Raw genomic sequence first — 27,008 nt, 5'->3', positions numbered from 1 at the left:
AATGTCAATTAATATGTAACTCACTGCTCTGCTGCCATGATGTACTGCAAAGGTCACTGTTGCAAGAGTGGTACTAAAAAAGGGAGTTAATCCATAATGATATTTGCCAAGGAATTAAAAACAAATTTAATAAAATGGATGACAAGCTCATCAACGCCTGGTTACAGATGGGGCGTTCAACAGCAGAACATGTTAGGAGCAGTTATCTCAGAATCCCTTGTAACTCTGAGAAATTTCCACTTTATTCTGGTAATGTTAAAACTGGTCTGGCCTATAAAACATCAATGTACTGTGAGTGTTTTCACAGTGCAAGGACCAGTTGTTCCCATGCTATAACATGTACTTTTCTTGTGTTCATTTTCAGATCTAAAAGGGGGAATACAAAGAATACTTGTCATTTTGCTCTTACTCCAGCAAAACTCCAGTCACTGTGAACATGTACTTGCTATTTCACAGCATTAACCTGCTTGAAACATGGTGCACACTTTAGGGTTGTAGAGGGGTAAAAAGCCATCTGCGAAGAAAAATTAAACACTTTCCAGTACAACTTTTGATGCTTCATTATCTCACAACATCTAAAATGTTTAACTCTTTTGGGACCATGCCTTGCAGTCTGACACTTCTTTCACCAAAGCTATACTGTCTTCCATCATATCTTTACTACAAGGTTTAAACATATCTAATTGCAACAATATCCATGGGTCTAATTAAATTATTTCTACCTACATCTTAAAAATCAGTTTATTTCTTTATCTCGTTTCCTACGAACTCTGGTAAAATATTCTTGTATGTGCATATAGTACATCATTACAGTTACAAACATGAAGGCAGAAATGTTAATCTTGTAACTGTTACATGGTGTTTAAAACCTCTAATTAGAATCCCATAAAAGCACGAGGAAACTACTAAATGTTATTCAGCATGTTCTTTTACTCACATTTGTAACATAGTTAATTTTGCCTGTTATGCACTTAATATTTTTGCTGCATGTACACCTCGAATATCATACCTGATTATGTCTGAAAATGGGAACAGCCATGTTCAGTGTGCATCCTTCCTGTTAAACCTATGCTAACTCAATCACACAGCTAGAAAGGGCAGCACTGCTACAATTTGCCTTCGCTCCAGTGGACCTCTGGAGGTTTGTATTATTAAGTCCCAATGACTGCAACCTGACATGTTTGACAAAATTAAGCTATGGCCTCACATTTATTTAGTTTCTTTACTGGGTAGTACACTCATCACAAGAGACCATTTGTAGGCACAGCCCGTGTGTCAGTCTCTCTACCCCAGGTCAGTAATCAAAGGAGCCTGAATCCTCACCACTTGACACTGGTGACAGATGGTAAATAAAAACAAGAATGAACTTATAAAGCATTTTCAAATGCAGCTCTCTGCATCAAACACAATTTCCCCCAAGAGTACACAGGGGATATGCTCCACTGGGAACTGACTCTGTCTCTCCAGATCCCAAACAAGACACACTTTAGAGCACTGTGTCCCAGTTCCAAGTAGCTGACGCACCTAAACCTGGGTATTTGATTTTCTCACACACACCCCTGGAAAAGGCTGGTACAGATTTACTAGCTGTACCCTTCTGCCCAGACTATAAGGTAACCTTGCTGGCACCAATCAGCCACCATCAGGCTCTTACAAGGGTATCTAATTATACTGAGTAAAATCAATACTAACACAGGGTAGAGTGTAACCAAAGTAGACAGGGGTGGCCAAGGCATCACTAAAATAAGCACAGGTACTCTCAAGACATTAAAAGTATTCTCTAAAAGACCAGCCACAATAAAAGGTATAAAATATTTAATAATAATAAATAAAACAGAAAACATGAGATTACTAAATATCAAAGTACAATAAACATCAGTGTTTCAATCACAGGAGAAATAAAAACAACACAGTTGGACAGATTCAAACAGATGCAGAAAAGGACTACTAAACTAATTTCACTGTATTTTTTGACTGTCTAAAGAATAATTGCTTCCTAGCTAAGTTAATACAAGGCAAAATAAGATGCTGAGATGCTTACTTCCATAAGGCAATGTGATGCGCTTCCACCTAACTGAACTAAACTAATTGACTGTGATAATTGTCATAGATCTTTTATATATCAGGTTCCAAAAGAAAACAAAACAAGCTGCTCTGAGTTCCATCCTCCCAGTACTGGTTATAGAATGACATCACATTTGATCACCTAACTCTAGCACAATACACATTCAGAGCTTTGCTAATCTCTGTTGCAGTATTTGAAAGTTACAGTTTCAAAAACCTCTAATCTTCCCTTAATTCTTTGTTTAAACATAAACATTTAATCAATTATAACACTGTTGATACATTTTTAACACAAGCATCTGTACAAGTCAGTGTGATAGTCAAATGATACAATATTATTTACAAAACTCCAGCTAACTATGCTGGCACGTTACACATGCACTGCCTTACTCTCCCTGGCAATACCTCACATTGTTACATCCGGCTGAAGAAGTTCACAAAAAAATAAAATAGGACAACTTCACAAACATGGAGTAATCACAGAACTTGGTGAATCCCATAGAAAATTGAAATATGTAAATATTAACAGAGTAGGAAAAACAAATGTGAACTAAATCTAATTTTAGTAGTAAACACGAGATGGAAGCAGCATTTCAAACAAATGTTCAGATCACTGAAGCCATAAGGGTTATTAAAGAAATGTAAATGTCAAACCGTTCAGCACATACATTTATAGCGGTAATGTTCATCAGATTCTATGTTTTATAAGTCATAAATATTAATTTTGTAATGTTCTGTAAACAATTTACAATATCACAGTAACCACTAAAGCTGCCCACATTGCAAGCAACATTTTATTCATCCTTCTGTGGGCTTTATATGAAGTTCAGCAGTTACATCTGAGATACTTGGCTGTGGTAATATTTACAAGAATATAAAATTATAGCTATATAAACAGTATAGAACACCAATTAATATTGCTATTGCTAAAGCAGCACTAGAAAGAGGTCAAATAATAGTGCAGCTGTGTTACCCATCATGTTAGCTTTAAGATTAAATGTTTCAATAGCTGGTGTGTAGCATGGTTTTGACATTTTAATGCAAATAAGAAAAGGCTATATAAGATACCTAGAGGTTTCAGTAGGATGTAACTGCAGACATGCCTTGAAGCATTACTAGGCTTTAATGAGTGAAGAGGTGTGTTAAGGTTAACTGCTTCACATACAAGATTGGCTTGGAAAGAAGAGGGGTAGCCAGTTCCCCAAATCTGCTTATAAGCATCTTCCATGTAACAAACAAATATGTCATAAAACCTCATTCTTTCAGACTCTGTAGTATATGGATCTCAAAAAGATTGACAACTACATATACATACATACAAATGTTGCGAGCACGGGCATTAAAGCCCTTCTAGCTTGCCAATATGCCAGAACACTTGTTCCCCTAATAAATGTCTAGGCTGTTCTTAAAAATATCTAAACTAGTACTTGCTTTAATGTAATTTGGTAGTCTGTTACAAGCATCAGCTACTCTGTCAGAGAACCAATTAGTACACTTCTCATTCCTACAGAATCTTCTACATGGGTTATCTGACGAGTCTTTTTGATAACCCCAAACATTCCCAGAGGTAGTTGTCCCTAAATGCCCTAGACACCTGAATAAGATCTCCTCTTAAATATCAGTAAGAGACACTGTTCAAGTTCAGATATTTTAGTCTTTCATAATAACTTAGAATTTCACATCCATGGATGCCCTTAGTATACTTCCGCTGTACTCTTTCCAGTTTATTCATGCTTGTTTTCCTATAGGGTTTCCATACTGTTATTCCATACTCAAGTTTGGGGTCTAAGGTAACTAACAAATAACGACTTCATTATGTTTGATTTCCTAGACTTTATAAATCTTTTTATACAACCTATAGTTTTATAACTATCATTAGCCAATTGGTTGATATGATTAGAAAAACACATAGCTGAATCTACCCATATTACCCAGGTCCTTAAACGAGTTGACAGTTTCAATCACTGTGCACTGTATTAAATATTCACCTTTCAGTCTCCCAAATCTCATAAGCTTAGTTTTTGATGTATTTATCAACATATTATTCTCCTGTGCCCAAATGGTCAATTTAGTCAAATTATTTTGCAGGCATGCCTTATCTGTAACACTTGTAATCAGTTTACCCAATTTCAGGTTGTCAGCATATAGACTGTCGAACACCTCCGATGAAAAAGTAAGGTCTGAAAGATACAATCTAAACAAGTAAGGGCCTAGTACAGAGCCCTGTGGGACACCTTGACTGTAACCAAGGTTTTCACCTGTCCAGTTGGTGTGAGACACTTGCCATGTCCTATTTTTAAGCCATGCAGTTATCCATCTTATCAACAATACATCAATACCTAGTTGTACTAATTTATTGATCAGTGTTTTGTGCATGACCCTGTCAAATGCTGAAGTTAAATCTATATAAAATCACATCACAGCACAATTTTTCATTCACAGCTATTATTATATTGTTATAGAACATCATGTTACAGGTGGTAATAGATCTATTTTCAACAAACGCATGCTGATATATGGTTTCAAGTCCCACCCTATCCAGTTCTGGCAATAACTTATCCAGTATTACCTTCTCCATTATTTATATATATCAAGTATACACTACAGTTTTAAAAATGAGGAAACAAAGCAAAGTGGATAAAATCTGCATTCAGAGCTCAGTAAATACAGTAAACCTGCAAACAATGACTGTTCAGAGTTGCTCTGAATGATTACTCTAAAGTTGTTTAGATGAGTGCAGTATGGTATGGTATGGTATGGTATGGCATTTCAAAAACTACACAGAAATCCAGTGATCATTCATCAACCAAACTGTAATGGGAGTAGTTTTCCTGCCACCTAGCGTCCTGAAGCACAGTTTCACAAGAGTAGAAGTGGGGTGCCGCTAGACTTGCATCAGGCCAGACAGAAGCCAAATATTCAGCCAAAAAATGTGCTATTGCTGGAAGTAGATAAAAAATTTAATTTCAAAGACTATAAATTAAACTTTGAAAAAGGCTCTGCTGTTTGAAAAATGATGGTAATACATCCAAAAAAAAAAACTTCCCCCGCCTTGGTCAAATAGCTGGGGATAATTTTACAAGACCACAGGCAGTGACTACAGCACCACTTTACTGCAGGATACATGAATGCAAGTGCAAAGGTCACTTATTTGCCAAAAGAATGTAGGTGACTACACTATGTTTTTAGGACCTTTCCTCTTTACTCAAGGCTGCTGTGTTTTGTGGCTTATGTTTGGTTACAGTCTGCTGGATGTTGACTGCTCAATTAGTATGAGCTGAAGGAAGGCATGACCAAAACTGCTAAGCTCTACCATTTTAAAAACAATTATCACTGAGGTTTTCTTCCAGCACAAAACAGCAAACCTTAAGCTATACTTCTGTAAAATTACTTCAACATTCCTCTTACTTTGTAGAATTATTTACTTATACATTGATTAAAGAGAAATTTAAACCATTGGTGTTCTGGATGCATCTTCTGTTAAAAGTCTAAGACTTAACACCCAACTTCTACTTTCATACCTTCACCTCTAGCTTGATCTGATTTTAATGGAGCAGACTTTGATTTGATTAGAGGAATGTTCTAATACAAGTACGTAACACAAACATACCTAGAAAAACTCTCTGATAAGCTAAATAAGTGAACTCCTAGGGAATGATGCACTAAAGTACTGCCCACATCAGGTGATTATCTCTGAGACAGCCCAATGCAGTCAAACTGAATGAACCCCTAATGTAGCTCTTATCTTGAGCTCCTGTGCATGGGGTGCATTTGATACACCACATCCATGTTAAAGGGCTAAGCAACTCAAATCTCCCAGCATTCACAGTTCTTAAACCTGCATGGACACGGGGTTGCACCTGCAAAAAAGCAAACATACACACACAGCTATATTAAGACAAATAATAGAAAGCAATTATAAACTAAGTTCACCTGCAAAAATACCTAAAGCCACCGTGGTAGCAGTTAATGTATCACAAGCAAAGGAGTGAGTAGAGGAATAAAGCAACCATAAAAGAGGACCCTCTCAAAGACCAACTAATATGGTGAATTTTGAAATCTGTTAAATCTAATCTAAAACAATCTTCTGTAGTGGTTAAAAGATCTGGGGAAAAACAAACAAAAAGAGAGTCAAGATCATCAAAAAGGCAAAAGAGGTACTGCAGGCCCTGGTGTGGAAGTCTAAACTACAGTACTTGGTAAACACACCCGACAACAATCCAATGGTTGTGGCTCATATTCCATAGCAGCCCTCCCTTCCCTGGTTACCTATCAGATTTCTGATGAAAAGACAACATAGTTGCCAATTTACTTGGATGGGGTCCGTACAACAAGCAACTGGCCAAATGTCCGATATTAAAGGAGTGGGCAGGGGTAAATCACAACCAACAATGAACAATCATAGTATGAATGGTATGTTCTTCTCAAATTAGAGCTTACACAATTTAATCTGGAGGTTAAGACTGGCTGAATCCACCAATGTAGGAAGGAAGGCTGCAATCCAGGAAAAATCTGCCAGGTTCTGGTGCGTCTGTCACTACCAACAGCATACTACCCAAAGTAGTAATCCTGTACGCATCCAAACAAAGGAGATGGAGAATAATTTGACTGCCATTAGATCAAAAAAACATAGGGGAGTACAACTGTGGACCAGACATGGGGATGGGAAACTATAAGGCCAACAATCATCCAAGTCAGGAAATATTAAATATTCTTGTCTAAAATTTATCAACTATTAGATGACACTTGATAAAGAGGTGAGTTACAGGACACACCAACAGCAAAATACAGTAATGGCAAAGATGTGATCAAAAGGCAAAGCGCATGAAGCATTTGTTTTATCGAATGCCTTCTAATGAGCTTTTAAACAGCAGAAAAACTCTGAAGTTACTGGTCAGTCTATGCTGCCATCTTTAATGATGGTCATCAGCAGTAAGTACAAATAAGGAAAGACCTCACAGATACAAGTAGTGGAAATGAGGTTTCTTTGATGGATTGCTAGGCTTTTTTGTTTTACACTGCAGTACCTAAATGTCATAAAGCCGAACAAAGAGAAAGAAGGGAGAGAAAAACAGGAGCACCTGTTTACACCAGTATCCCCATTACACTTAAAACAACTGAAAAAAATTACTTTATAGCATGCAAAGAATATCATACACTATAAAAATAATACTATTAAGAAAAAAAAAAGTTTTACTTGCAGTTAAACTTCTCCCTCCTCTTTCCCTCCTCTAAGTAATTTTCTGAACATTAATGACATGAAGCAGGGCATATACTTTAGAGTCCCCCACAAGTCCAACAAAGTCCAAAAAAGTCAATTTTTTTCAGATTTTCTTGTTCTGTCATATTTCACAAATATAATTATTGCTTTGTAATCCCACATTTGTCAATTTCCAAGTTATTGGTTTTATTCCTGTTCATCTCCATCTCCCAAATAATGTATCTACTTCATTTCCAACATACTCTCGGTTCTTCTTGTCAGCTCTCATGCTTTCTTCCTTCTCTCCAACATTTTCTGTTGAAACACTGGAAAAGTTTGCACGGGTACAGTCTCTCTGTGGTCTTTATTACCAGAAGAACAAGTAGAATTTCCTGCTATTTCACAGCTCACTTTTTGTTGGACAAACTGATCTTTCCCTTAGCATGTACTTCATCAAAAAATGATTTTGTCCCTCCACAGAAAAATATTTTGAAGACAGCTGGGTACAGCTGTTTGAATCTCGCACCTTCTTCTTGATATTCCCTGAAAAGTGGAATAAATTTGCTCTTCTTCTGCTTGGTGTATGACTAATCATTCTCCACAAACACTACGCTGTCTCCCACTTTTAGTATTTTGTCCTTCTGCCACAGTTTTGTCAGAATCAACTCGTTCTGCTGGTAGGATTACATCTTTATAAATAAAGGTCCATGTTGCTTTCTAATAGCCAGGTTTGGGGCATACACATGATGTGCTGTTTCAATTAACAACTCCTGCTGTGGAATACCAGTCCAGTTGCTTATTTGTGCTTTCATAAATTAATACAGTCTGTCCCTTCCAGCTTATTTGGTACAGCTGCAAATCTCAGGTTTTCCCTACATGCTCTGTCCTCTAGTTCTATTATTTTTTAAACATCTCTCCTTGAGCAGTCTCGTATTCAGGCAGACTTTTCTTCATTTCAACCTCAGATTTTTGCAGTTTTATCACCTCTGAACATCTTTTTAAAGCTTCCTCCATTTTTCCAGCCTTTTGTTGCTGAGTTGCTATATTCCATCAGTGTTTCTTTTATTTTCACCAGCTCTGTGTGCAGTTGTCTTATGGTTTCCTCTAGGTTACTGAAGTCATGTCTGGAGCTTGCACTGATTTTTGGTGAACTGCTTCAGTACTTTCCCCAGTCAGTGTTTTTTTCCTCACCTTTTGCAGCCAATTTTCCTTCAGTTCCTCTGTACTTTTTTCTGCCATCCAGGCAGTGCACTTAATGGCCAATTACTGAAATGTATCCAGAAACACAAAAGTCCACTGGCTTTCTCTGCTGAGTTTCTGTTTTCACACCGGGAGAGCTAGAATTAAGCTGTTATTCAATGTGCAGCAATTTTTAAAGTCTATGGATTGGTAAACTTAATCTACACAGAGTGAGGAGATGGTCATACAGGACAGCTCTGCTCCTTCATACTATCAAGAATCAACTGAGGTGGTTCAGGCACCATGCAAGAAAGCCTTTTCAGGGATCCCTGATGGAGTTGATCTAGGTATGGTCCAATGGAAGGAAGCTGTATGGCACACACCTAGAAACACAATGGATGGATTATATTCTCATATGGGATGGAAACACTTGGATGAGCTGGAAGCTATGGCTGAGGTAATGGAATAGCATGCTGGCACTGTGACACTCCTGAAAGAAAAGCAGAAGTGAAGGCATATGTATGTACTAAGTTACACCTAATAATGGGGTAAACACACTGTTACCAGCAAAGCCCAAATTAAAAATGGGTTTTTAGCACTGACTCAAAACTTAACAGATGGGCTTCCTTTTACGTACTTGGGTACAGAAAGCCAAGGAATGGAAGCACTGAGTGGAGAAAAAACTTTTTCCACAAATCACTTTGACTCTTGGAATCTAAACTGGTTGCTACATCAGAGCCATAGGAGGAGCAGTGTGAAGGGGTAGCTGCCCTGGGCACCACCTTGTAGGGGGCACTGAAGAGTTTATCAGCTTACAAGACATAATTACGTACTAACAGCTTATAAACTACCAAACTCCTTTTTTTTTCAAAGGTAGGAAAACATTACTAGGCCATTAAATAACTTATTTTCAAATATTTTAGGACAGTTTAAGAGTTGTCATTAATTGACAATATAGTTAGCTGTCAGGATGGTAAATAGGTATGTTGCCCATGATGTCAAACTCCCTTGCTACATACAGGTTTTAGTATGGGAGCAGAGCTGCATCATGGACATATGTGGCCCTAGGTAGGGTAATGGACTAGACACACTCCCACCCACCCATTCTGAGGCCATTCCAGTGTCCCATTACTTCTCTCTCTCTCCCCAATTATCATAAACACTGTTAAAACCTGTCACTGTGCATATTTATTTATTTTTGTTTTTTACATCGATTACAGAGATTTGATTTAAAGTCTTTATTTCAAATGTTATAGCACAAAGAAAGTTACTGTTTGTCGTTTTTGCATTTAAGTTACCTGTAACACATTGCACTTAAGTTACCTGGCACTTGCTCACTAAAGCAATTATATAAGTCAGCACTAAAAATTAAAAGCACTACACCCTCACTCCCCACTGGCCCTGGTTTTCAATTATTAAGGAATTCCCAATATTATTCTAGCATGTCCAAAGGTCAGTTGTCAATCTCCTCTCCGGTCCAGCTGGTGAATCTGGGAATCTTGAGGCAATGTTACAACTGCTTCATATACACAGACAACCCTCTCCTCCTCCCAACAAATTCCAACACATGTGAGAGATGCAACCATATAGCCAAACTGGAGGCTAAGCTCTCTCAACTCAGTACTGGCATAACCAGTCAGGAGGAGAAGGAAACCACACTCACTACAATTCCAGTCTCACATAGACCTACCACGACAGCAAACCAAACACATAATCACACAAAAACATATTCAGAGGCTCTAAATAAAGATCTGCCGAAGCAGCAGAGACCTCCAAAGCAGACACCCAAGCAGCCGCTACCCCAAAACAAAACACGTGCAACACATATCTCACAAAGCCAGTGTGCCGAACAGTCACAGCCCTTAAGACTAAACAACACACCTGATACACTTGTAATAGGTGACTCTATCGTCAGGCACACTGACGTCCCGCTCACCAGGCTGAACAAGGAGAGGGTCACGGTGAGCAGCCTGTCGGGCGCTAGGATCCGCCACATAACACAAGCACTCAGGTCACTCCAAGGTAAGTACAAATATGACTCAGTCATTGTCCATGCTGGTGTGAATGACCTGAGACGTACCTCCCTGGACTACATGAAAAGAGACATAAAGGAGCTCTCTGAGCATGTAGCGCAGGCCGGTATGACCCTGACCTTGAGTAGCATCTTACCCTCACCAAGAACGATGCCACAATATGAAGACAAGATGATCAATTTCGACAATTGGCTTAAGTACTTGTGTCATTCAAAGGGATCCAATGCCTGTCAGCTTGGGATGATATGCTCGACAAGCCACGATGCTTCGCTAGGGACGGCTTGCACCTGTCACCCCTGGGCTTTCGGATATTGGCAAAGGCTCTTGCTACCCCCATAGTGCCTTTTTTAGGCAAGGCTCAAAAGACAAACCCACCTCCATAGGTATCACAAGGGATAAGAAACTAAGAGTAATGCTACTCAATGCCAGAAGTCTAAACCTCAAGATGCACTCACTCGAAACTCTCCTTAGCATGGAGAACATCGATATCTGTGCAGTAACAGAAACCTGGTTCAGGGCTCCCGAGAGCACCCCAGCACTTCCAGGTTATACCTCATACCATGCTTTTCGGCCCCAAAACTTGGACCGAACCACAAAAGGAGGGGGAGTATCAATATTCATCAAAGATACCCACACCTCCAGGTTGGTGGCAAAGCACGAAGCATCAGAGACTATCCATGTGCAACTAACAGTGGGTAAAATTGCCTTCCAGTTTATAGCCTGCTACAGACCACCCTCCCAAACCCAGGAAACCCACTCGGCCTTCCTGAGAACACTGGAAAATATGAAGGTCTCTCCAAACACCATTATATTGGGCGACTTCAACTACCCAAACATAGACTGGGAGCATTACTCTAGTTCCAACACCCTAGCCCAATGGTTCCTAGAATTTATAAACTCAAATGCTATGGAACAACTTGTTACCACTCCCACAAGAGGGGAAAACATACTGGACCTGATCATCACCAACATGGGGACTCTATGCTCCAGACCAGAAGTGTATCCCTCACTGGTAAGATCAGACCATAAACTAATCTCACTGGATATTCACATCCCAACCCCACCCCCTGCCCAGAAAACCACAGTGAAAAACTTCTCTAAAGCAAATTTCACACTCCTCAAAACTGAGGTAGAATCCTTCAAAGCCCCCGGGCCTGTGGAAAATACGGCCCAGACCACAGAATCCTTTATAAATGCATTCTATGAACACCTTCAGGAATGCATGGATCATGCGATCCCAAATAAAACCAAGACCCAATCCTCCAAAGGCAGACGTCCTGTCTGGTGGACCCCAGCCATAAACAAACTATACAATAGAAGGAGGAAGCTACTAAATGATAGAGCAAAATCCCAAAAAGGGAAGGCATCACTGATCAGTATTAGCAAAAAACTACGGGCACACATAAAATTGTCTAAGGCCAGCTTCGAGAGAAAAATTGCACAGGACACTAAGGATGATCACAAGGCTTTCTTTAGTTATGTTAGGAACCTGGGTGGTAATTCCCAGATATGCTCAGAATTAGTCCAAAATGACAAAAAATACACCGAACCCAGAGACATTGCCAACATCCTAGCTGACAGGTTCAGCGCAAACTTCTCCCCCCCCCTCCCCACCAAAAGGGCAAATATCTATCCCAGCAGAGTGCTGCCCCCCTGACATCTCAGATGCTCAGGTAAGAGCCGCCCTCTCCAAAGCAAAAAACACAGCATCAATGGAACCAGACGGTGTCCCGGGCTGTGTCCTACATGAACTCCAAGAAGAGCTAAACCCAAACATAAAACTACTGTTCAATCTCAGCCTTACTACAGGATATGTGCCCAAAGAGTGGCGTACAGCAACAGTGGTCCCTCTCCATAAAGGTGGTGCCTCAACGGATCCTGGAAACTATTGCCCCATAAGCCTGACTAGCTTGGTCTGCAAAGCTATGGAAAGAATCATCATGGACCTCATAAATAAAGATATTGGGGACCTACAAACACTGGATCCTACCCAGTTCGGCTTTGTTAAGGGCAGATCCTGCCTCTTAAACCTGGTTGATTTCTTTGAAACAGTCACCAAGGCCATTGACGAGGGAAGGTGGTCCACACAGCCTACCTGGACCTCGCAAAGCCTTCGATACAATACCCCACTCGGGCATTATAGATAAGCTCACCAGCTTAAATATAAACCCCTATGTCACTAGATGGATTGCAAACTGGCTCAAGGACAGAACCCACATGGTTAGAATTGCTGGAGCCATGTCAGACTCCAAACCAGTTACAAGTGGTGTCCCACAAGGCTCAGTCCTGGGACCTCTCTTGTTCGGTATATATTTCTCGGAGGTACAGGCCAACACGGAAGGACTGTGGCTGACCAAGTTCGCAGATGACTGCAAACTGGGCGCCATAATCGACTCTCCAGCCGACACAAGCATCCTCCAAAAGGGCCTCTTAGAAACAGACAACTGGTGCCAGAGCCATGGCCTCAAGCTAAATGCCAAAAAGTGTATAGTCATTCCCTTTGGCAAAAACAAAGTGCCCACAAATTACCACATAGGTGGTAATCCATTAAGTGCAGAAGAAGTAATTAGGGACCTGGGGACCCAAGTTGATAGCAATCTCTCATTTGACAACCACGTGGCCAAAGTGGTTAGAAAAACATTTTATATAGCCCACCTAATCATGAAGGGATTCACATCTAGATCAGGGACGTCATCGTGCCTCTTTACTCATCCCTCATCAGGCCCATAATTGAGTACAATGCCCCTTTTGGGATGTACCTTACCAGACACCTGCAGCAACTGGAAAGACCCCAAAAGTACCTCACCAAGAGGATCAAAGGGCTCAAACAGATGCCATATGCTGCCCGGTTAAAGAAACTCCAGCTCTACTCAGTGGCATACCGCCTGTTCAGAGGCGATCTGTGCCTGACGTATAAAGTCATGTCCAACCCAGAATTAATGGACATGCTGCACCTCAGAAAATCCAAATCCCATCGAGCTACGTGCTCGAGAGACTTGAACCTCAGCACTGAAATAAATAGGACATGCTGGAGGGACAGATTCATAACCCAGAGGCTCCCTTCACTCTGGAATAAAATCCCAGTCCAGGTTAGGCAGAGTCCCTCATTGACTCTCTTCAAGAGGAATCTTGATGAGTGGATGGGAGATCGTAGGTTTACCCCGGGTATCACTTCTGTGTCACTGTTAGACAGAGGCACAGTATACTAACCTCGAAAAAGGGCATAGCAAAATAAATTTAAAATGGGTGGCGAAAGCCAAACACATTCTTGCTAGGCTTATAAATGCCCTAGGGCAGATAGCCTAGTATGAACCTATGAACCTAAACACTGATGACCATTTGCTAAACAAAACAGTCTCACACTGAAAGCAGACTTAGCATGAGCAACAGTAAACCTTTCTTCCCTTGAAACTCATTAACTGAAAAAGCACAGAAACTCACATTCACTGAAAATACATTTGGCCAGTGGTGGATTATATGCACATTTATACCTACTGCCATCCCCCCATACTCAGCAATCATAGCTATATTGTTGGCTGCATCCTTCTCAAAGTAACAATAATGACATATTTCAAATTTGTTTCACACAAAAACACAGTAGCCAAAGTATTCCAACTTAATTCAAGGATACACACATGCTCACTAGTCCAGAAAAGCCAGATTAAAGACCATTTAAAAATGACCAGATAAGGGCATAAGATAATTTCTTCCACAAACAGCGTCCAACAGAAGTTATAGTCACTTTATACTGTGTACACCCCCTACTGTTATGAAGAAATAAATGGATGGACTACATGAGAGTATATAAAGATAACTAGTATCATACCTTAAGATCCGTCCACATGAAGCACAATTTAAATAGAAGACTATGTGAGTGTAAGAAATATTAACCATCCCATAACCTATACTAAGTCAATATATACAGTCTCTACAGAAGTAAAAATCTGCATAATTTCACATGAAACAGAACTTTGCATTTCAGTGCTTCATCTACAACAAAGTACTTCCTGTCTTTTAAGAATAAATTGCCTATGTTACATTAAAATTTGCTGTACTAGTGACATTGCCATAACATTTCCTGAACTACACCAGCTATGCAACAGGGAATGGCTGACAATTAACAACATGTTCACACAGCTGCTAGGCATGCAGTCCTGGAGACCATTAAGGAGCCAACCCAAACAAATTATTCCAAAACACTATCTAGTTAAGTGACTTGCTCAATGTCACATAGGTAAATGAAAGTGACAAGATTCAAACCCTATACACCCCTGTCACAGGGGGACACGCATTAACAAGGAATAGTTTTAGTCCTCTTGGCTAATTGCCACAGTAATAGTTTATATAACTAAATGTAGAAATCCTTGACTGTATCATTATTTTGCAACAATGATTACATAATGGACGTTGAAAGATCAGATGGTTCTGATCACCATTCCAAATAAAGTAGAGTATAGGACCTGACAAATGTCAAACCTTTGCAGTTGCTACAGGCTGTAAAAAAATGAATTACTAAAATGCAATGTGTTTAGACTATAATACACAACAATGACAGACATTTTCTAAACAAAACAAATCACTCTCACATTGAAAATAGACTTAGCATGAGAGAGAGAAAAATTCTCTACCCTTGAAACATACATTTACTGAAAATGCACCTGACAATTTATTAAGAAAGAAATGAGGTGCCGAGACTCGTACTCATACAGCATACTGTGAAGTACTAATTCGCTTCTATATGAAGGGTGCAGGAATTCAAGGCAAATGTGTAAAGAATTTGCTATAGCCTGGGACAGCCCACTGGTCACAAGTGGCCCTTTTCAAGAGCAGAGCAGGAGCAATGTCTGGTGAAGTAACTTGGCAGAATCACATAGAAAAATTAAAGTGGAGAGAGTCAAACAATGTATTACAGGAAGCAGCTTTTTAACAGATCATAGCCTTAACCCATCTGCATCAAGTCCTAAAAAGAAGTTATGTACTTACCATAACATTCCATCCATGTTGTCTATTTTCATTCTTCCTCAACCTGTAGGATTCTCCGGAAGAATCCATCACAGAAGACACAAATTTTGATGAGGGAGAAGGATTCCCACAGTCACTTCTTGATAATGTCTCATTTGAAGACAGCCTAGAAATCCTTAAGCAGAGAGGTGATTGAAGTCCACCAATCCTTCATCTGAGGAATCTGTGTACCTGCAGGCTTTTTTTTACCCACCATCAACTTCCTGGGTAACTCTGCCCGCAGATGAGCTCACAGAGTTGATCTCTGAGCGGGCAAGGAAGGCCCCTGATTCCACTGAGCCAATCTCCGGGAGACCAGATGAAATTATCACTGCCCCCAAGGATAAGCCATTCTGGACAAAATGTTTGCCTGTGGATACCATGGCACCAGCCACAAAAAAGGAATTAGCATAGGAAAGTTCCTCTAACCATCCTCCCAACAAGTAGTCTCAGAAAATGGATAGATTTGGAAAATGAGTTTATGCATCAATGACCTTTGCCTTACAGCAGGTGGAGTTACCCATGAAGTAGATGGGTGGGTGCCAAAGGCCTGCAGGTATACAGATTTACAGAAACTGTCTTAGCCACAGGAACCAGACCTAAAGAGGGAGCTGCCCATCAACCCATAGTGCACAATTTAATGTTTTTTCTCAAGCAGAACTTGTACAGAAATCCCATATCCATGAGTTAAGAAAGGAAAAGGAAAATTAATTAAGTAATAGTACACTAGTAATAAATATATCTAGGTTGGAACTGAACAGAGACCATATTCATCTACTAAACAAAGGTCTCACATTTATACCATCATTGTGTTCTAACTTAAGTGAGTTTGCACTGGATATCAGATACTTCAGGAGAAATGTCACCCTGAAAAATACCTTTTGAAAAGAACAAGGAAGAAGAACTAAGTCATAAAAAAACCCAACAATTTTGCACCAGTCAATCATCCAGCAATAGATTTATTTATTCGGCTCTGTGAAAATGAAGTAGGAAGCTTGAGACAAGGAAATGATTGTTTTAGACACGTCCATAATCTAACAGCACCGGAAAGACAGGCACTGAAAGATCTAAGGAATAGAAAAGACATAGTGATTAAACCTGCAGATAAGGGAGGAGCCATAGTTTTGATGGACTCCCATGGTATCAGAATCGAATAAAAGAAATGCTGACTGATGCACGAACCTATACACAGAGCAGCAAAAGTGATCTGAATAAAATGGTCTCAAGAGTGAAAGATGATCTCTTCAAGTTGCTGATGACTGGTCAGTTAACTAAGGAAATATAGGATTTTTTGTAAGTTACTAATCCAACTGTATAGACTATAAGTGGCTTACCAAAGCTCCATAAGGATAGACAGAATCTACCACTTCGCCCCATTGTAGCAGGTAGGGGATGGATTACAGAATCCCTATCCATATATGTTGAGGAACAATTGAAGAAACTGTTACAACAAGGTATCACCATGGTATTGAAGGACACAGGTAGCTTTCTTAGCACACTATATTCCATTATGAACAGTAAAGAAGACTACTCGGAGATGCTGTTGGCAACCATGGACATCACTATTTCCAGTACCTATGGGGTTGAAGCCATCAGGAATACAGTGGTTCCGAGAGATATGAATGTGAACATTGACCTAATATGTACACATTTGGAACTTATTCTTGAAAACAATGTTTTTATCTAGGGGAAGGAATACTTTTGGCAACGCTGGGGGTAGCCATGGGGACCCCTTGTGCAAACAGCTACTCGAACCTTGTATTAGCTCAATGGGAGCAAGAGCATGTATTTTTTGACAGAAATCCACGGAAAGAACACTTGATATTCCATGGACGTTTTGTGGACGACATATTTATATTGTGGAAAGGTGCTGATTCACAATTGATGCTATTCACAGATTATTTGAACCACTCTACTGACTTAAGTTCACAGTTAATAGTCCCAAAGAAACAATTGATTTCTTAGATGTGATGATAGAACTGGATCTGACATCTGGCATAGACATATCAATCCACAGGAAAGAAACATGGAGGAACCATTATTTACACAGGAACAGCATGCATCCTGGACATGTTTTTAAGAACAAAATGGAGAATCAAGCCATACACATCTCAAGACTGTACTAAAGACACAGATTATGAATGCGAAAAGGTTAAATTGGAGTGTCATTTAAAGGAAAGAGGTTATGCAACTAAAGACATCTCAATGAAACCAGAATCAACAGAAACCCTAAGAAAAGGAAAAGGACAAGCCTAGTTCTCTAACAGGAAGGCACAGAGGCCATCCAATGACAGTTCCAAAGGACAGCAACCCTTGGTCTCATGCTCACATATAGTAATGATTCGAGGCACATATGTAACACTGTCAAGAAGTTTTGGCCAGTGTTGACCCACAATGAAAAATTGAAAGAAATAGTGGGAGGGAGGCCAAAATTCATTTTTAAAAACAAAAAGAACTTGAAAAGGTTACTATGTACAAAAGTTTTCTCCAGAAAAAGTTCTATCAATAAGAAAGGAACTTTCAAATGTGGCAGGTGTAAAGCCTGTCCTGTGATAGATACCAGCAATTTATTCAAACATCTCATTATGGGGCTGGAATATCATTTTTCATGCAGTGCTACCTGTAACAGCAAACATATTGTTTATTTAGCTACTTGTTTAAAGTATTCTGCTTATTATGTAGGCAAAACCAACCAACAATTCAAGGACAGAGTGTTGCACCATCTGAAAGACATCCAGCATAAAGATCACAAAAGCTCTTTGGCAAATCATGCCATTCAGTATCCCCTACATTCCTTCATGTTTAAAGCCATCAATAGTGAATTTGAAGGTCCTAGAAGTGGAGATATAAGCAACAGGACTGAAATATGCGAGGTGAACTGGATTATCAATATCCGAGCAGACTGCCCTCCGGGCCTGAATGTAATTTTACCACTTAAACCGATTTTAAAGGCAAGGAGCATATCCATATGTTGACAAGTGCACAAAGGTCACTGCTGTTGGTCTACTGCAAAGGAATGTGAAGTTTACCTTAACCTTAAAGAAAATAATTTTCAATATAAGGATGCTGTATGGAGTGAAGTATTAAGCACTGAGGAGCAAAGAAAATCACTTCCTTGATGTTGGTTTTCTTTAAGTCCCTTTAATAGTTGAAAGATGGTTAATGGCACTGAAAGTCTGTGTTGAGATAAACTAGTGACTGCACACATTTGTCTTTATGCAATGGATTTTGAACAATTATGCCCTTTGGGAAGTTTTCAATAAGAGAAACTGATGACATCTATATGTGCCTTTGCCATTAATAATGGGAAAATGAACAATGGAATACTAAGATGGGCCAATGATACAAAAACTGTTCTAGCTTGGTATGTATTTATTGTACAAAGCAGCAGATTTTGCTTGTACGGCCATACCACCTTGAATGTACCAGATCTCATCTGGTCTCAGAAGCTAAGCAGGGTCAGGCCTGGTTAGTACTTGGATGCGAGACCACATGGGAATACCAGATGTTGAACCAGTAACCCCATGGAGTTCGTTCTTATCAGCACGAGAAGTAAATTTCCACTATGTCTTTATATCCTTTGTTTTGCTTGACAGTTTGAACCAAGATAAATCAATTAATGATCATCTCAGCAATGGAATTAGGACTAAAGTTTAATTCTAAAAGGACTGATGTTATTTATACAAGCCCTAAGTAGTTATACAAACCCAAATTATTTACTGGAGAAGAAAGAACTGAAGTAACATCAACATCGATTAGTGTTGACAAGGCTGCCTTAGCCTGGTGTGTGCTGATTCTTCAAGGAAATTGACTTTACTTGACAACTTGAACGTATTTCCTTGAAGGTCTCTGATTGGCTTTGAACTCATTGCTTTGAAAAAAGGTGCTGGCATGGATTCGGCCATATGATTGGTGTTTCACTCATTTATCTTAGCCCTGTGGAACCTGATTCTTTATGATCTGAGGAAGGCTTTTAGCCGAAAGCACATCATATACAAATCAACAAGGGATTTGTTTTATTGCTTTACTTCTTATTTTAAGTCTTAACAATTAAAGTTTTTATTTTATTCTAAAGAGCATATTTTTAGTAGCCTGTGGTGGTGTGTTTCAGTTTTTACACAGATGACTGATAAAAGTGGTTGAGTCTTTGTAAAACTGGATCTGTGGTTGTGTGATCTCTTAGCTCATCAAGACATGTGGAAGAAAATATTCTCACTTCCATGGCTTCAAAATCATCAATTGAATAAAAACATTGTTTATCAACCTGTTCAGTGGTATTTCTGGGCAATGTGGATAATGTATCGGCAAGATATAGAAGTTTGCCTTTCTTATAGACAAGACTGAAATGATACTTTTGCAATCTTAGCATCATACATCGCAGTCGGGCTGGAGCTAAATGCACCGGCTTCCTCAAGATAGTGCCTAATGGCTGGTGATCTGTTTCAATCTGGATAGGTCTACCATAAACATAATCATGGAACTCTGAACATGCAAACACAATTGCCAAAAGCTCTTTCTCAATCTGGGCATACTGTATCTCAGTTTGGGTAAGAGTTCTTGATGCAAAGGCAACAGGTTGTTCTTCTTGCAGAATGATTGCACCAAGACCAAATTTCGAAGCATCACAGGAAAGTGTCACTGGTTTGAGAAAGTACAGTTGTGTACATTTACCATAAATGTAGATGTTTGAGTGTATTCACTGTTGCAGTCATTCCATTTGGGTTATCTGCTTGTAGGTAGCCCTCAGTCGGCCTGATTATCAAAGTCTTGGGTCTTGCGTCAGTTGCTGTCTCATCTTCCATGATGGCAGATAGTCAGGGGTATAAAGCATGCAGCCGACCCCATTACATCAGTTTTCCTTGCCCCACATGTCAGGTAACCCCATAATGGGAAGCAATTATATATATAAGGTTACACCTCCAACAAAAAAGCAAATACACCACAAAGCTTTAAGCATAGAAATCAAGAATAAAGGTATAGTCAATAGAAGTCAGGGGGCTGGAGGGAGGGTAACCAGGACTGCAACAGTGAATACACTCGAACATCTACATTTATGGTAAGTGTACACAACTGTACTATGTTCTTCATGTTTCACTGTTGCAGTCATTGCATTTGGGTAGATTCCCAAAGCTAAGGAAGGGAGGAGGCAATCAGATAGCGTTAGGACCAGCTATAAGGCCAGACAAGATTGCAGTGGCAAAACCAGCTCTGGATTTAGAAAAATTTGGCAAGTGGTAATGCTTGTATTACAGAACTCCAGGTAGCAGCTTCTAGGATATCCCTGGTAGGGACACCTCTGAGAAAGGCTGTAGATGTAGATGCAGCCCTGGTTGAATGTGGTCTTATTCCCTGTGGGGTAGGTTTTCCATGGTGCTTATAACAGAAATGAATGCAATGGCCTACCCACTTAGAAATGGTTTGCTTTGAAATGGCTTTCCGCTCTGCCCCTGCGCAAATGCAACCAGCAGCTGTTCAGATTTCCTGAGAGGCTTAGTCCTGTCCAAGTGCACATCCAAGGAGTACAGTATTCGTTCCCCTTTGTTCTATGGATTAGAAAAGAAGGTTGGAAAATGAATGGACTGACTAAGGGCCACACTGGATACCACCTTGGGCATAAAGGAGGGATTGGTCCTGAGGGACACCCTGTCCGCATGAAAGATGACGAAAGCCTCCACTGCCATGAGGGCCTGTAATTCAGACACCCTTCTTGCTGAAGTAATGGCTAGAAGGAAAGCTGTTTTCCAAGAAAGGAATTTCAGCTCTGCATTTACAGCTGGCTCAAAGGGAGGTAGAGTGACCTTTTCCAATACAAAGTTAAGATCCCAGGCTGGAGTAGGGGCTCTCCTGGATGGTCTTATGTTTTTGGCCCCTCTGAGGAACTGCTTCAGCAGTGGATGAGAGAAGAGGGGTGGTTCTGTATTATAATGAGCTGAAATTGCTGAGGCATGAATTTTGAAGGAAGAAAAGGAAAGGCCCTTGTGAAGCATCTCAGTTAAGTATTGAAGAATGTGCGGTAAATTGGACACAGTTGTGTCCATCCCGTGTCTGGTTCCAGGAACAGAATCTTTTCCATTTTTCTGCATAGTATTTTCTAGTGCTAGGCCTCCTTGCCTCCAGAATGACATCCATCACTTGCTTACTGAGGGATGGTAATGGAGAAATCATGAAATTAGCCAGACTGCACAATTCAGGGTTTGAAGCTGTGGGTGCAGAATCGGTCCCACCTGCTGGGACAGCAGGGCAGGGGTCTGAGGCAGGTGCCATGGTTCCAGAAGTGACACACTGCACAAGAGGGGGTACTAGTGATGGTGTGGCCAGTCCGGTGCAATAAGTATTGTCCTTGGTTTGTCCTGTTTGATCTTTAGTAGCACTTTGGAGAGGAGTGGCAGAGGGGGAAAGGCATAAACTGGTAGTTTTTTCCAGGTGAATGACAGGGCATCCACTTTCCAAGCTTGTCTGTGGGGAGTTCTTGTGTAGAATTGGTAGTTCTGAGGGGAGGCAAACAGGTCTATCGCTGGGCTCCCCCATTTGTTTCTCAAAATGCTGAACATCTTTGGATCCAGTTTTCACTCGTGTGGGTCCATGAGATTTCTGCTTAGGTTATCTTCCAGTGTATTGAGCTTGCCTGGCAGGAATTGAGCTTGTAGGTGCACTTGGTAGCTTAAGGCTGTGTTCCACAGAGCCATGGCTAGTCTACAGAGAGGGTATGAGTGGGTTCCCCCCTGCTTGTTTATGTACCAAATTACACTGGTGTTGTCCGTCTTTACCAGTAATTGTCCTGGAAGAATGTGGTCCTTGAAGGCTGTCAGAGCATTCTGTAAAGTTAACATTGATTTTTGATTGATATGCTGGTGCATTTGACTCAGGTTCAATTTGCCCTGAATGCACTGCCCTGTCAAGTGAGCCTCCCATTCATAGTCTGATGTGTCTGTTGTTAGAGTTTGGGTGGCAGAGGATAGAGTGAATGGCAGTCCCTTGTTTTGGTGGCAGGCCTCTGCCCACCGAAGGAACTCTATCTTTAGACAAGGTATGATAGGAATCATTGATTCTAGGCCTGAGAATGTTGACACCATAGGCTTTTTAGATACCAATGTAGTTTCCTCATATGCAGTCTTGCATATGGAATTAGTAGACTTCAAGAGGCCTTGCAGTATTTTCCTTGCAGACAGCTGGGTCTTTGTGACCAGTTTTTTGAAGTAGGCTGTCAAATGAACTTGTTTCTCTGGCGTGAGGTAGGCCATGTGGGAAGTTGTATTCAAGCTTGCTCCCAGGAATACAATTTGTTGGCAGGGTACAGGATGGTGATTTTGTTTCGTTTATGGTGTACCCCAGAGAAGTTAGCAATTTCTTTACAAATGCCAGATGGTTTAACAGTAAGTCCTGGCATTCTGCCTGAATTAGACAATCGTCCAGGTATGGGTATATTTGAATATTTCTTTGCCTGCAAAATGCAATGACTGGAGCTAGGCACTTTGTGAATACCCTGGATGCAGTAGATAAGCCAAAGGGCAGTGCAGAGAATTGATAGTGCATGTGGCCTGCTTTGAAGCGTCAGTACCTTCTGCAAGATTCCTTTATTGGGATGTGCAGGTAGGCTTCCTTTAAATCCAGTGTTGCCAACCAGGCATCTTTGCCTATCATGGGAAGCAACTGATGAAGAGTTCGCATTTTGTGAGTTTTGGGATCACCAAAAAATGTGTTTAGGATAAACCGGTCCAGGATAGGACGACAGGAATTGTCTTTTCTGGGTATCAGGAAAAGTCTCGAGTAGAAACCTTGCCCCATTCTTCTGAGACAGCTTTAATACACCTGATGCTTAGAAGAGAGAGAACTTGCTTTTGATACACCAACACCACCACAAAGAAAGTAGCAAATCCAACACACAAATCTAGCACTAATTCACCAGTTTCTACTTTATTGCTTAAACGATCTGGTACCTCGGCCTTTCGCCTTCAATGGATCACAATTAATGTCTTTTTCGCCAAAATATATATATATACACATTAATTTAATAGCAATTAGCACAGACAACTTCATTAATCCATCAATCTAGTTGACATTTAAAGTGACATTTTCAAAAAAATTCTTTTTCTCCACATTCTTGTAAAAAACTTTGCTGTAACTTTTTTTATATATATAAAAAACTTTTTTTTTAATTTCATCCATGAATAATTATAAATATTAATATAACATATGCTCAATCCATTCATTACAAAAAATATGATCCAATTAAATACCCAATTCAAGATTAAGTCCAAAGGTCTTCAATGCCTTAAATTTCAGAATCATTTTAATTTCTAACTCAAGTAATTTATAAGAATAATTCCCTCCTCCTTCCATACAAAATGGCTTCCCAAGTACACAAAACTTTAAACTGTTGGGTGAGCCACCATGTTTTTCATAAAAATGTTGGGCCACAGGGCTAACTTCACTTTTATTTCTAATATATTTCATGTGTTCTAGAATACGTATTTTCACCATTCTTTTAGTTTGCCCTATATATCAAACATTTACACATGAACAACCTAGAATATACACTACCCCTACCGATCTACAGTTAAAATTAAATTTAGGAATAAACGTTATACCGTTTATCATATTAATATTAGTCACCCTCTCACATAAACTACAATGACCACAGGGATATGTACCTAAAGGCAGATTCTTATTTTCATTTCTTTCATTCCCCCTCATAAAGTTATAATTCAACAACTCTTTTAAATTCTTTCCCCTTTTGTAAGAAAAAGTAACATGTTTAGGAAAAAGATGGCCAATATTAGCATCCTCATTAATTAAATACCAATATTTTTTAACAATTTTATCCAATTCATTTGAAAATGGAGGGAATTTAGTAACAAAAAATAACCTTTCCCCATCATCCCCTACTTTCTTATTAGGTGTTTTGACTACAAATTTTTCCTTAAAATACATAGATTTATATTGGCCATCACAAGAAATCCCAAGTAACCTGTTTTTACATCTTAACAAAAGATCTTTGCCATAACCTCTCTCACCGAGTCTCAACTCTACATTATCCAATTCATTAACCCTCTCCACCTCATCACTGGTATGATCAAAAATTCTTTTAAATTCACCTGAGGGTAATGAACGTAGTAGATGTTCAGGATGCATACTACTAGCATGTAAAAACATATTAACTGAGGTATTTTTCCTAAAAGACCTACACCCAATAGATTCTTCTTTATTATATAAAGTTACATCATGAAATTAATCTTTTCCCTATTGAGCTCATAGGAGAAGGTCAAACCATGTACATTTTCATTTAGAGTTTTCAAAAAATCCAAAAAAATCACCAATCTCACCCCTACAAATCAAAAAAAGATCAACAATAAATCGCTTCTATAGCACCACATTTTTCTTATAAAAGGGGGTGGGATAAATAAATTGCCTTTCAAAAAATCCCATATAAATGATAGCATATGAGGGTGCAAATGCAGCTCCCATGGTCGTTCCTTTTAACTGAAGAAAGAATTCATTATTAAAATTAAAATAATTATGAGTTAAACAAAACTCAAGCAAACTAATTATATAGGTAGTTCTAGGTCCAGCACCCAGCATTTCCATCACTGCTTCCAGCCCCCATCTTTTATTGATGTTTGTATATAATGATTTAACATCTATAGTTACCCAATAATAATCTGGATACCATTTTATCTGAGAAAGTTCATTTAACAATTCTTGTGTATTAAAAATATGTGCTGAAACTTTACCTAAATGTTTCTTCAGATGGAAATCCAAAAATATATTAATATTGCTTAACACAGAACCTATCCCTGACACTATCGGTCTACCGGGGTTTTTTTCCAAACATTTATGCACTTTAGGTAAAGCATAAAAAATAGGAGTAGAAGGTTTCTTTATATATAATTTACACACATCTTTATGATTAAAGAAACCAAAATGTTCCCCTCTTTCCAATAGGATTTTTTTTAAACATTTATATTCAGCAATATTATTTAACAAATTTGCTATCATCTCACAGTATTTTGATTTCTGCAAAATAACCCAGTTTCCACCATTGTCAGCACATTTGAAAATAAATTCTTTCTTTAACTTCACCATGCTCTTCAGAGCCATCCACTCATTTTTGTTCATATAAAATCTATCCAAAAACAAAGAGATTTCTTTAAACAAAATTTAAAAAAAGCAGTAATAGCAGGTACTTTTGATGTTAGGTACAAATTTACTATTTGAGATTAGATTAGGCAACATTAACTTTCCATAACCAGTACAAAAACATCCAGGCTCTTCTCTCCCCCCATCCACACAAAGCATTCCATCATCTTCATAATCATAGATTGACATATTTAATAACTCATCATTTTCAAGATTACTCTCATCTAGCAGAACATTTTCTGCAGAATTAACAGTATCATTCTGAAAATAAACTCTAAGTATAATTTTCTAATAAAAGCCTTTAACTCGATGTACAACTCTCCAAAGGAGGGAAAAAAAGTTGGCACAAATTTACTACCCTTAGATAAACATTTCATATCAACAAACTCGACAAATGTATAACAGATAAAGTCTCTGCATTATGTTGACTCACATCTTCATTCCTTAAAACGATTTCTGCCCTTTCTACCATTTCTTCCCCAATTTGAGTTGTTGGCCTGAAACGAATTATCCATTCTTGAGGAACCTGATAGAACAATTGCTCCCTCAGTCTCCAAATTGACCGAGGTAGCAGAATCAGCAAAAGTCACATTTTTATTCACACTACCAGTTCCTTCATGCTCCCCTGAGGATGGTGAAACACTACGTCACTTCTGAAAACCTCCTCTCCTGCCCTTTGACCTACTACGTGTAGGTTCACGTTGCCAGGAAAAGAGAATGCCGGTTTCATAGTCTTACATGTCCCGTACAAGTTTATTTCTCTTACATTGAACTATCTCAGTTTCCAATTTAGATATCTTCTCATTAATTTTAGAGAACTGCATTCTAAAACAGGACTCCCCCACCACCTCGTCCTGTAAATGCAAAATCTCAGTTTTTAATTTATCATGTGTTCTTTGGTTCCGTTTAATGGATATACGGAGCCATTTCATCTAAAGAAGTCTGTTTCCATTCCTCAAAGAGGTCATGTTCCTCTTCCAGAAATTCAGTAGCAGGGAGTCTATCAATTCTTAGACCTCTCGAAGTTAAATTTAAATTAATATACTTCTCCAAGAGGCAAGTATCGAGAAATAAGGCAATTTCTTTAGTCATTAGTCTTTCTAATAGTAAGAAACGGTCGTCTACCTGGGTATTTCCACCAACATTCCATGGATCCACAAGAGTGAACTTCTTTTCACGTTCACTTACCATATCTGCAAATAAAGTTGCCCCTGGCAAAATAGACTGCCCCGGAGCTCCAGTTGTCTATGACATCTTGAAACAGGAAAAAAAGTGCCTGAGTCAAAAGTATTTCGAAACACCAACACCAGCACAAAGAAAGTAGCAAATCCAGCACTAATTCACCAGTTTCTACTTTATTGCTTAAACGATCTGGTACCTTGGCCTTTCGCCTT

At 39.3% G+C, this 27,008-nt stretch overlaps 1 protein-coding gene and 1 pseudogene across 1 annotated transcript in view; one reads left to right on the top strand and one right to left on the bottom strand.

Annotated features, from left to right (window-relative positions):
* The window catches only part of ATP10D (ATPase phospholipid transporting 10D (putative)), a 596,301-nt gene that overhangs the window by 178,234 nt on the left and 391,059 nt on the right, over window positions 1-27,008 (bottom strand). The gene's annotated exons all lie outside the window — the stretch shown is intronic.
* On the top strand, window positions 18,876-18,994 carry LOC122793880 (annotated as a pseudogene).

This window comes from Protopterus annectens, chromosome 2.part0 (assembly GCF_019279795.1).
Source record: "Protopterus annectens isolate FY-2018-M chromosome 2.part0, PAN1.0, whole genome shotgun sequence".
Classification (NCBI taxonomy): Eukaryota; Metazoa; Chordata; order Ceratodontiformes; family Protopteridae; genus Protopterus; species Protopterus annectens.
This window is presented reverse-complemented; position numbering and strand designations above follow the sequence as displayed.